At 46.8% G+C, this 12,403-nt stretch overlaps 1 pseudogene; it reads right to left on the bottom strand.

Annotated features, from left to right (window-relative positions):
- Positions 1–2,948: 2,948 nt before the first annotated feature.
- LOC142743316 (histone H3-like centromeric protein A pseudogene) lies at positions 2,949–3,860 on the bottom strand (annotated as a pseudogene).
- Between the last annotated feature and the right edge of the window lie 8,543 nt (positions 3,861–12,403).

Raw genomic sequence — 12,403 nt, 5'->3', positions numbered from 1 at the left:
TTGCGCGCGCAAAAGGCATTTGACAGCTCCGTGTGTCATCCGTGTATGATGCGCGGCTGCGTGATTTTCGCGCAGCCGCCATCATAGAGATGAGGCTAGTCGACGCCCGTCACTGTCCAAGGTGCTGAAAGAGCTAACTGATCGGCAGTAACTCTTTCAGCACCCTCGACAGTGAATGCCGATCACAATATACAGCAACCTGTGAATAAAAAAAGACGTTCAAACTTACCATGAACTGCCTGCTTCCTCCAGTCCGGTCTCCCGGCCGTTGCCTTGGTGACACGTCCCTCTCTTGTCATCCGGCCCCACCTCCCAGGATGACGCGGCAGTCCATGAGACCGCTGCAGCCTGTGATTGGCTGCAGCCTGTGCTTGGCCTGTGATTGGCTGCAGCTGTCACTTGGCCTGAATTGTCATCCCGGGAGGTCGGACTGGAGGAAGGAGCCGGGACTTATCGGTAAGTCCGAACTTCTGTTTTTTTTTACACGTATATGTATATGGCGATCGAAAGTCACTGTCCATGGTGCTGAAACAGTTTAAGTCTTTCAGCACCGTGGGCAGTGACTGTCTCCTGATGTCGCGTACCCGAACATTTTTTGCCGGGTTCGGTCAAAACGAGTTCGGCCGAACCCGGTGAAGTTCGGTGCGCTCATCTCTAATTTGACACTCCGTTTGGATGTTTGTAAACAGAAAAGCACGTGGTGCTTTTCTGTTTACATTCATCCTTTTGACAGCTCTTGCGTGATTTTCGCGCATGCAACGCAGTAGCGTCCGTGTGGCATGCGTTGTTTTCGCGCACCCATTGACTTCAATGGGTGCGTGTTGCGTGAAAAACGCACGATTATAGAACATGTCGTGAGTTTTACGCAACGCACTCACGCTGCGCAAAATTCACGCATCGTCTAAACTGCCCCATAGAGTAATATAGGTGCGTACGACACGCGTGAAAAGCACGCGCGTCGCACGCGCGTATATTACGCTCGTGTAAATGAGGCCTTAGGATGTGTGAGCATGGGAGGCTGAGCAGACATCGCTAATAGAGAAAAGGAATTAAGAGGTGTAAACGCAACTAAAATGTAGTTTCCTATCGGCGGGTCTCCCGCAATTGTTCGCTCGAGATAAAAAGTGGTATATTGAAAGCAGCGGGGGCAGTTTTGGCATTATGTGTTGCGGCAGCGTATCAATGAAAGATTCCCAGAAGGTAAATAATTTCCTTGACCGTGAATTCTTTTTGTAAAGTGGCTTCCATCCAGTCCATCCTAAATATATGAGAAAGTTTCTGTAGAAATAGTTGTAAGGGTGGAGGCTGTGGTGAGAGCCACTCCTGCAGGATAGCTTACGGGAAATATTCCCTCTAAGTCTTAGCAGCTCCTGAGTGGGGCAGTTAGGGAGCAGGGCAATTCTCCATCAATGGTTGGCGATCTGATGGGCGAAAGTAATACCCCCACTAAACGCTAATATAGCAAGTAAATAAGAGAATAAGAAAACTTATTTTAAATTAGTTTTAAATAACTTTTTTTAAATACTATAATATTACAAGTCCAGCAGTAAAATAGACAGTTATAAACACCAAATATAGGCATGACTGAAAGAATCCCTCATTACACCACTGTCCCTATAGATAGTGCCACAGATCCCATGTAGATAGTGCCACACAGACCCCCTGTAGATAGAGCCACACAGACCGCCTGTAGATAGCGACGCACACACATACCCTGTAGATAGCGCCACAGACCCCCTGTAGAGAGTGCCACAGAGCCCATGTAGATAGTGCCACACACATCCCCCTGTAGACTGCTTCACCCCCCCTGTAGATAGTGACACACACAGCCCCCTGTAGATAGCATCACACGCAGCCCCCTGCAGATAGCGCCACACGAAGCCGCCCTGTATATAGTGCTACATAGTATGTATAGAGGATACTAGCTCTATACATACAAAATCTGATGCTGCATGCCTCCATATGAAATCATTATTAGGCTGGTTTTTCAGCCTGCGGTATTGTTGTATTTTGCTGCCGAGATTACCGTGAAATAGTGGCAAAATGCAGCAGCTTTGTCACGATTTTGCTGTGATTTCGTGATAATTGCGGCCTAAAAATGTGCCAAAAATACAGCTTGAAAACCCATCCTTAGGCCGGGTTCCCTGGATGGATACGTTGCATAAAAACCACGCAGCGTATTGAAACTGGAACCCGCAGTGCATTCCACCCAGAAGCCGCACCACATCGTGGCGCGATTTTTCGGACGGAATTTCTGCTGCAGAAAGCAGCGGTAAAAAATGTTCATACTTACGTAGGCCGTTACGATGCATCCCTCCATTGCAGTCCGGTTCGGCCTCCCTGGATGGTGCTGCAGCCCATGTGGCCGCTGTAGCCTGTGATTGACTGCAGCGCCGGTCACATGGGATATAACGTCATCCCAGGAGGCTGGCCTCTGACGTCATCCAGGCCGGCCTCCTGGAATGACATAACATCACATGTGACCACCGCTGCAGCCTGTAATTCTCTGCAGCAGTCACATGGGATGCAATGTCATCCCAGGAGGCCGGACTGCAGAAAGAAGGAGGGCGTTCTGGGTAAGTATGATTTTTTAAATTTTTCCGTAGTTGCGATTTTTGCGGCGTAATCGCTGTGTATACTCCGCAAAAGTCACAACACTTGGCTTTCTGTTGCGGGTTTTGCATCCCTATTGAATTCAATTGGGAAAACCTGCAACAGAAAATCAACAAAAACGCAGCATAAATTGACATAATGCGGAATTAAATTCCACACCTCAGGTCAATTTATTAACTTTTTTCCACAACGTGGACATGAGATTTTCTAAATTTCATCCACTTTGCTGCTACTTTAAATGCTGCAGAACTTTCGCACAGAATTCCGTTGCGGAAACTCTGCTGCATTTAATATACATTTTTTTTTTTTATTTGAAAAAATTAACAAATCTTCACAGAATAAAAACAGGAAGCGGATCATAAACTCAGCAGAACAATTAGAAGGTCAGCCAGGTCAGAGGTTTCATTAGCGGTTGTGTCCAGCGTCTTTGTTAGCGGTTTTGTCCAGCAGTGCCGCCTTGTGGTCATTTTCTGTGCTACATCCTGGACCCCTACAACCCATTACATAGCTGGACAGAAAAACTACTGCACTACCACCCTGCTAACTGCAGTGGCAGCCATATTGGTTGTAACAACTTTCCCATGAACAGATAAAACAAAGAAAAAACCTCCACTGTAACCAGTGTCAGGAGGGGGTGCTAAAGCCGGTTTACTCTTCCAAACTGGATCTTTTATTCAATGGTAAAACTTGTTTTTCCCAATAGATTTTCTCCATTAATATAAAACTATTTACACGTGATCATTCTTCATCAAATCTTGAGAGATAAAACGGCAGCGTTATCCCAGTCCATACGGGATGCTTCGGATTCTCCGTGCGAGCTGCATGTCCTTCACAAAGAGAGTGACCCTGTTGGCCTGGTGACTGCAGAGGTAAGAATCTTCAAAGAGACGCACGAGGAAGGCCTCAGCTGACTCTTGTAGCGCCATAAGTGCGGTGCTTTGCCAGTAGTAAAACACGCCGCGGGAATACTTCAGGCAGATCTCTCTCACCAGGCGGAAAAACAGGGCTTTCTGAATGAACAGATTGGTTGATTTTTGGTACTTTCTTATTTCCATCAGCGCACGGGCTCCTGGGCGGTAGCGTCTTCTTCGTTGCGTGCTCGGTCTGCGACTTGTTTCCCCTCTTCTTGGCGGAGATTGAGGAGAAGCTGCGGGTTTCTTCTGCGGCTGCGCCGACTTCCTGCGGGACGAGCTTTTCTGGGGTGGTTTCATGATGATGTAAAACGCTGCCTGCCCAGTGTTAATGGCTCCTCCAACTCTGCTGCATTTACGCTACATGGGAACCTGGCCTTGTGGTTCTATTATGCGTACGTCTTGATATACATTTACCATCTGCAGCACATTTAGACATATAGACGTTTGCTTGGTGTTTACTTTCTTCTGAAGTACACCACCAACATTCATTTATTTCAAAGAAACATTATAATTCACATAGATTTACATTCATGGCATGGGTGTCTTATAAAGGTAGTTTCTAAGAATAGGACATTTGTGCCGGAACAGGAGATGCTTTTATGCAAAGTCTTAAAGTCATTGAATAGAATATCAGGGAGGAATCTAATGAACAAAGCTCGTCTTTCAATCAAAAATGTATTCTCCAAATTTTATGAAATAGTCTCAGAAATGTCAGTGTGAATTTCAAATCAATTGAGTTCAGTTTGTCTATATAGCGATTGGTTTTCTTGTAAATGTCATCATCATTAACTGTGTACTTTTAAATGAAAACACTTTTACAAATGAGAAATTAAAAAAACATATATTTAGAAGTCCCCATTCTAGAGTTACATATCCAAATACAGATACACTGCAGTCTTGCAAAATGCAGCTGTCCTGAACCGAGTGGCAGGTGCTAATCTAAGTGCGAGCTGAGGCCAGCACTTTTCCCGGACCATCTGTCCATGTTCATAACAAGTAAGAAAAGTTACAAGAACCGCTCTAGCTCCCTGCTACGACATTCACATGAAGTTATTCTGTATTAACATATTTTTTATAATTTTCTGTGATAATCTGGTCAGTGGATATCAGGCTCCCTAACTTCATCCCTTAAATGGCATTTACAGGGCAGATTGCCATACAGCCAAGTCCCCTTGGACTCATTCCCTCATCTCCCAACCTCCATCTTATACATATCATTGGCTCCTGTTATCCGTTATTTTGGCGGACAACATAGATGTTATGCAGAATATATAAAAATAATCATCTTTTATAATCCTGAATGGGCTCCTGTGGGGAAATGTGAGATAAAATGATCTTGTACCCTTCCAGGGACATACTATATATTTGATGAGCCTCAGGGGGGTCAGACATTATTAAATAGGGTCCTTGGTATTCTATGTGGTGAAAGTTGAAAGGAGAATTTGGGCCCCTTTCTTAGACTCATTTGAGCAGGCTTTTGACAGATGTACTGCCTCTACTGTCGTGATGGTGGCCCTGGGCATACATAGTGGATCTAACCAGATCTTTTCCTTTCGTGTTATATGAAACAGTGGTTTCTCCTGTACCTGCAACCACGACATTGGCTCTAAGCAGGGCCAGCCTTAGGATAGATGGTGCCCCATGCGAAATTATCTTTTGGCACCCCACCCCATCATAAGAAAAATGCCCCATATAAAAGTATAATGACCCCCCACAGTATAATGCCCTATATAGTGTCCCCACATAGTGTAATGCCCCTTTAGTGCCCCCCATAAAGTATAATAATAATATTTAATAATATAATATATTGTAGCCCCTTCAAGGACACAGTATTTTGTCCTCTAATTGGGCCCACACATTATAATATCCGCTTAGTTGCCTCCACAAAGTATAATGCCCCCTCCCATGGCTGTCACACACAGCCTCCCACTTGAAGATAGTGCTCCCCTGTAGATTGTGCCATACAGCCTCCCTGTAGACAGTGCCATACAACCCCCACCTCCCCCTATGTAGACAGTGCCATACAGCCCCCAACTCCTCCTTGTAGACCGTGCCATACAGCCCCCAGCTCCCCCATGTAGACAGTGCCATACAGCCTCTCACCTCCCCCTTGTAGACAGTGCCCCCAAACAAAAAACATTTACTCACCTAGGCCCCGTTCCCACGATGGACTGAGCTGCTCCACAACACCGACAACTGAATCCTTGCTTAGGCCGGCGTGATCCTGTAACCTAGTATAGAGTTTCCCAACATTTTCGGACTCGAAGCACCCCTGGAAAAAAAAAAATTCCCCAGAGCACCCCTACCAAAAATTGTTTCGAGAAAGGCAGAAAACGGCTTAAAAAAAAAGCACTACACTCTAATGGTATGTTCACACAGCGTTTTTTGTAAGGCAGAAAAAATGTATGGCAGAAAAAATCTGGCTCAAAATTCCTTTAGGAATTTTGAGGCAGATCTTGAATTGACAGCGTTATTTGAAGTATTTTTGCGATTATTATTATTATTTTTTAAAGCCGTTGAAGCTAATGCAAAAGACGCAGGCGAAAAAGCTCTCCAAACAAGCGCCGCAGGTATTTTCCGCCTCCTATTAAGTTCAATTGGAGGTCAGAGGTGGAAACCACTTGAAGAACATCAGCCCACCACTCACAGTAAAATTACCATCAGCCCGCCACTCACAGTAAAATGACCATCAGCCCGCCACTCACAGTAAAATGACCATCAGCCCGGCACTCACAGTAAAATGACCATCAGCACTCCACTCTCACTAAAATGAGCATCAGCCCACCACTCACAGATGCCCCCTGTAGGTAGTGCCACACAACCCCCTTGTAGGTAGTGCCACACAACTCCCTTGTAGGTAGGGCACACAGCCCCCTTGTAGGTAGCGCCACACAGCCCCCTTGTAGGTAGTGCCACACATCCCCCTGTAGGTAGTGCCACACAGCCCCTTTGTGGGTAGTGCCACGCAGCCCCCTTCTAGTTAGTGCCACACAGCCCCCTTCTAGGTAGTGCCACACAGCCCCCTTGTAGGTAGGGCCACACAGCCCCCTTGTAGGTAGTGGCATTGCTAGCGGCACCACCGGACATGGGGGGGCCCGTCCTGACTGGCGGCACGACTTCCCTCATGCCCGGTGTTGCTGCTAGCAGCCACTATGGTTGCTACAACGGTAGCAACACCACTGAGAGAAGAAGTGCCTGGGCGGAAAGGCAGCTGCTGAGTCGCTGGGCCCGGGGACTTCTGAAACACAAGCAGGGGAAGGGAGCCAGCACGCTCCCCCTTCCACCTGCTGGAGTGATGTGCCCTGTGCAGTGGCACAGGTCGCACACCCCTAAGGCCGGCCTTGGCTTTAAGCATGAAACTGGCAGTTTTCTCTTCCCTTCCAGCAGAGTGCTCCTGGCACAGGTAGAACAGCCACCTACGCTAGCAGTAGCTTGAATATGACACCCTCTACACACCATCGTGCTCCCAAAGTTTGATATGAACAATGCATTTAGGTGAATTTGTATTTTAAATGGTTCTTTAAGCTAGGGCTACACGGTGGCTTTGACCGCAACACTGGTTGCGCGGCCAAAGATCGCTGTGTCGCCCTGCCTGGATCGCAGTTAATAAAAGTAAATGTGGGTGCGTTGCGACCCGCAGGTTACAGCAAAGGCAACAGAGCAGTGGCAAAAATTTTTCATTGACTACGATGCAGGCAGGGTGACAAAGCGATCTAAGGTCGTGCGACCAGTGACGCAGCCAAAGTTGCTGTGTAGCCCTAGCCTCATGTTAAATGTATATATGGACGTTGGTTTCATCTATCTGTATATATTATGTGGGTGAAACGCTCTTTAACCAGCAGGAGGAGACAGTAAGCAAAGGAAAAAGTAGCTCCTAGAATAGAACCAATGGTGACAGAATGTGACATTTCACATGTCTGTTTATTTTTGGAAGACTGGACAAAAATGGTCCTCGTGTCGGGCGCTCTTGTGTAGCTGGTGTAGTGATTACCACGGACCCATCGGATGGATTTAAAAAAATTTATTGGACAACATGATATAAAAACAATAAAAAAGACTGCTGCAACTCGTTTCAACCTCGTACTGAGGTCTTCGTCAGTCATATAAATTTTGGACATAGCACATCTTAAAGAGGCTCTGTCACCAGATTATAAATGCCCTATCTCCTACATAATCTGATCGGCACTGTAATGTAGATAACAGCAGTGGGTTTTATTTTAAAAAACTATCATTTTTGATCAAGTTATGAGCAATTTTAGATTTAGTTTCTTAAAGACCAACTGGGCGTGTTTTTACTTTTGACCAAGTGGGTGTTGTAAAGAAGTGTATGAGGCTGACCAATCAGTGACCAATCAGCCTCATATACTTCTCATTGTTCCAGCTCAGCATGATCCACAGCACAGTGTGATTGTGCAGTGAAAGAAGCTGGGCTGGAACAATGAGAAGTGTATGACACTGATTGGTCACTGATTGGTCAGCCTCATACACTTCTTTACAACATCCACTTGGTCAAAAGTAAAAACACGCCCAGTTGGTCTTTAAAGGCATGGTGTCGCCCCAAAAACATGTTTTTTTTTTTAAATTTAAACATTTAGTGTGTGGGTGATTAAACATTGTTCAAATTTTTTTTATTTTTTTCGCGAGTCAGGAAATATTATAAATTTTTTCAAATTTATAATACTACCCATTTTTGGTCACTAGATGGAGCTAGTTGGAGCTAGTTCCCAAAATTGCAGCATTGCAACATTGGGTTAAAAGCTCTCGCTCTAGTGAGCTCTCAGCATCCCCCCCTCCTTTATCCTGGCTAGTGCCGGGATAAACGAGGGGTTTGAAAGGTTTAACCTCCTACACTGTGTGTCGCCATTTTTTGAGGTAACCCACAGTGTAGTAGGTTTACATACAGTAGTAAACACACACAAACACTAACATACATTGAAATCGCTTACCTGCTCCTGCCGCCGCGGCTCCCTCCGGCCCGTCCGCTCCCTTTGCTGCCGCTGTTCCATGTGCACAAGTCCGGAAGCCGCGACCGGAAGTAGTAATATTACAGTCCGGCCGCGACTTCCGGTCCACAGGAAAATGGCGCCGGACGGCGCCAATTTCGAATAGGACTGTGTGGGAGCGGCGCATGCGCAGTTCCCACACAGACGCCGTACACGGACGTGAATGGGACGGGAGCCGTTCACAGTCCCTATGGGACTGTGGCTGCCGTACTCCATGTCTGTGTGTGTCGTTAATCGACACACACAGAAATGGAACAAAAAATGGCAGCCCCCATAGGGAAGAAAAAGTGTAAAAATAAGAAACAGTAAAACACAAACACACAAATGAATATAAACGTTTTTATTACAGCACTAACATCTTTAACATATTAAAAAATTATTTGCCATGACACTGTTCCTTTAAGAAACGAAATCTAAAATTGCTCATAACTTGCGCAAAAATGATCGTTTTTCAAAATAAAAACCACTGCTGTTATCTACATTACAGCGCCGATCAGATTATGTAGGAGACAGGGCATTTATAATCTGGTGACAGAGCCTCTTTAAATAGCCATATCATCTGGTTCACACCCGGGTCAAACTGTCAAGGTTGAATTTCATTGTGGGAATTTTTCAAAAGGTAAGTGAGGATCATTATCATTTCTAAACTTTCTATTGTTATTTTTGAAACAATTTTTTCATCCAATGCAGGGATTTTATTATTCTTACCAGCAATATATATATAAAATATATATGTCGGTTTGTTTTAACGTATATTTATGGATTCTTGAGAGCGCAATATGCTGATGCTTCTGTCTGTAAAGGATCTGCCAGGCACAACTTCTGTGTATACGCCCATTGGTAATCTGCACCTGAGTCTATGTCTCTGAGACTGACTCCATCTTCCACCACTCAGGATGGCAGGCTTAGGAGTGGGAGAGCCTATCGCAGCCTGGCCAGACGGAGCTAGCTCCCGCCCTCTGTCTATTTATACCTGCCTTTCCTGTTCCTCCTTTGCTTGTGATTCTTCTCGTGTGGTTTCCTGGCCCAGCTACAGCTTCTGACTATTCGATCCTGCTCCATACTGACCCTGGCTTACTGACTACTCTCCTGCTCTGCGTTTGGTACCTCGTACACTCCTGGTTTGACTCGGCTCGTTCACCACTCTTGTTGCTCACGGTGTTGCCGTGGGCAACTTCCCCATTTCCCTTAGCTTTGTGTACCCTTGTCTGTTTGTCTCGTGCACTTACTGAGCGTAGGGACCGCCGCCCAGTTGTACCCCGTCGCCTAGGGCGGGTCGTTGCAAGTAGGCAGGGACAGAGTGGCGGGTAGATTAGGGCTCACTTGTCCGTTTCCCTACCCCCAGCATTACATAATCACAAGCCCATATACCTAGTCTACCCTGGTCCCTGACACTACTATGGACCCCCTTGAGACCCTGGCCCAGCAAATGCAGGGTCTCTCCCTACAGGTCCAGGCCCTGGCTCAGAGGGTCAACCAGCCTGACGCTACCATGGTAGTGCCCCTCACCTCACCTCTTGAACCCAACCTCAAGTTGCCTGACCGGTTCTCAGGGGACCGGAGGACTTTTCTCTCTTTTCGGGAGAGTTGCAGGCTCTACTTTCGCTTAAAGCCTCACTCCTCAGGTTCTGAGAGCCAGCGGGTGGGTATAATTATGTCCCGGCTCCAGGAAGGGCCCCAAGAGTGGGCCTTCTCCTTGGCTCCTGACGCCCCGGAACTTTCCTCCGTTGATCGTTTCTTTGCTGCCCTCGGACTCATTTATGACGAGACTGACAGGACTGCCTTTGCCGAGAGTCAGCTGGTGACCTTACGTCAGGGTAAGAGACCTGTTGAGGAGTATTGTTCTGACTTTAGGAAGTGGTGCGTAGATTCTCGGTGGAATGATCCTGCCTTAAGGTGCCAGTTTAGGTTGGGTCTGTCGAACGCCCTGAAAGACCTGCTAGTTAGCTATCCCTCTTCTGACTCCCTAGACCAGGTTATGGCTTTAGCGGTACGCCTTGACCGACGTCTCAGGGAACGACAACTTGAACGTTTTTGTGCTTTCCCCTCTGACTCCCCCATGATGCCTCCCGAGGTCCCGTTGCTTCGCTCTTCCACGGAAGACTCGGAGGTACCTATGCAACTCGGGGCCTCCGTGTCCCCCCGACAACATAGAGAGTTCCGCAGGAAGAATGGTCTCTGCTTCTATTGTGGGGATGACAAGCATCAAGTCAACACCTGTCCTAGGCGTAAGAATAAGCAGCCGGAAAACTTCCGCGCCTAAGTGATCATCGGGGAGGTCACTTGGGCGCACAGGTATTTCCCGTAAATATGAAACGTAATAAAATATTGCTTCCCTTTCAGGTCTCTTTTGGTGGTAGGTCTGCTACCGGCAGTGCCTTCGTGGATTCAGGGTCTTCTGCTAATATCATGTCTGTGGAATTTGCTATGTCTATAGCTATGCCTTTGATTGATTTGCCTAAACCTGTCCCGGTAGTGGGTATCGACTCCACTCCTCTTGCTAATGGTTATTTTACACAGCATACCCCTGTTTTTGAACTCCTTGTTGGCTCCATGCATTTGGAGCAGTGCTCTGTACTGTTGATGCAGGGATTATCGTCCGATTTGGTTTTAGGCCTTCCCTGGTTGCAGTTGCATAATCCCACGTTTGACTGGAATACTGGGGAGCTTACCAAATGGGGTAATGAATGCTTGACGTCATGTTTTTCTGTTAATTCTATTTCTCCCCCTGAGGAGGTGAACACGCTACCTGAGTTTGTTCAGGACTTCGCTGATGTTTTCTCTAAGGAGGCCTCCGAAGTGTTACCTCCTCATAGAGAATACGATTGCGCTATCGAATTGGTACCAGGAGCTAAGCTCCCTAAGGGTAGGATATTTAATCTTTCTTGTCCCGAACGTGAAGCCATGAGAGAGTATATCCAGGAATGCCTGGCCAAGGGTTACATTCGCCCCTCTACTTCTCAGGTAGGTGCTGGCTTCTTCTTCGTAGGGAAGGAGGATGGTCGTCTTAGGCCATGCATTGACTACCGTAACTTGAATAAGGTCACTGTAAGGAACCAGTATCCCCTTCCTTTGATTCCTGATCTCTTTAATCAGGTTCAGGGGGCCCAATGGTTCTCTAAGTTTGATCTACGGGGGGCGTATAACCTTATCCGCATCAAAGAGGGGGATGAGTGGAAGACTGCGTTTAACACGCCCGAAGGTCATTTCGAATACCTCGTCATGCCCTTTGGGTTGTGTAATGCTCCTGCGGTCTTCCAGAATTTCATAAATGAGATTTTAAGAGATTACCTGGGGGTATTTCTTGTAGTGTACCTTGATGACATACTGGTGTTTTCCAAGAACTTGTCCTCCCACATTGAGCATGTCAGGAAGGTGCTCCAGGTCCTTCGGGAAAACAAACTGTTTGCGAAAACCGAAAAATGTGTGTTTGGGGTACAGGAGATACCATTTTTGGGTCAAATCCTCACTCCTCATGAATTCCGCATGGACCCCGCCAAGGTCCAGGCTGTGGCGGAATAGGTCCAACCTGCCTCCCTGAAGGCGTTACAGTGTTTCTTGGGGTTCGCTAATTATTACAGCAGATTTATTGCTAACTTCTCGGTCATCGCTAAGCCTCTTACGGACCTCACTCGCAAAGGTGCTGATCTCCTCCACTGGCCTCCTGAGGCTGTCCAGGCTTTTGAGATCCTTAAGAAGTGCTTTATCTCGGCCCCGGTGCTGGAGCCATTTATCGTGGAAGTTGACGCATCCGAGGTGGGAGTGGGGGCTGTCTTTTCCCAGGGTACCAGGTCCCTCACCCATCTCCGTCCCTGTGCCTACTTCTCCAGGAAGTTTTCGCCCACTGAGAGTAACTATGATATTGGCAACCGC

Source organism: Rhinoderma darwinii, chromosome 1, assembly GCF_050947455.1.
Source record: "Rhinoderma darwinii isolate aRhiDar2 chromosome 1, aRhiDar2.hap1, whole genome shotgun sequence".
Taxonomy (NCBI): domain Eukaryota; kingdom Metazoa; phylum Chordata; class Amphibia; order Anura; family Rhinodermatidae; genus Rhinoderma; species Rhinoderma darwinii.
Note: the sequence above shows the minus strand (reverse complement) of the source record. Positions and strands in the feature narration are given on the sequence as shown.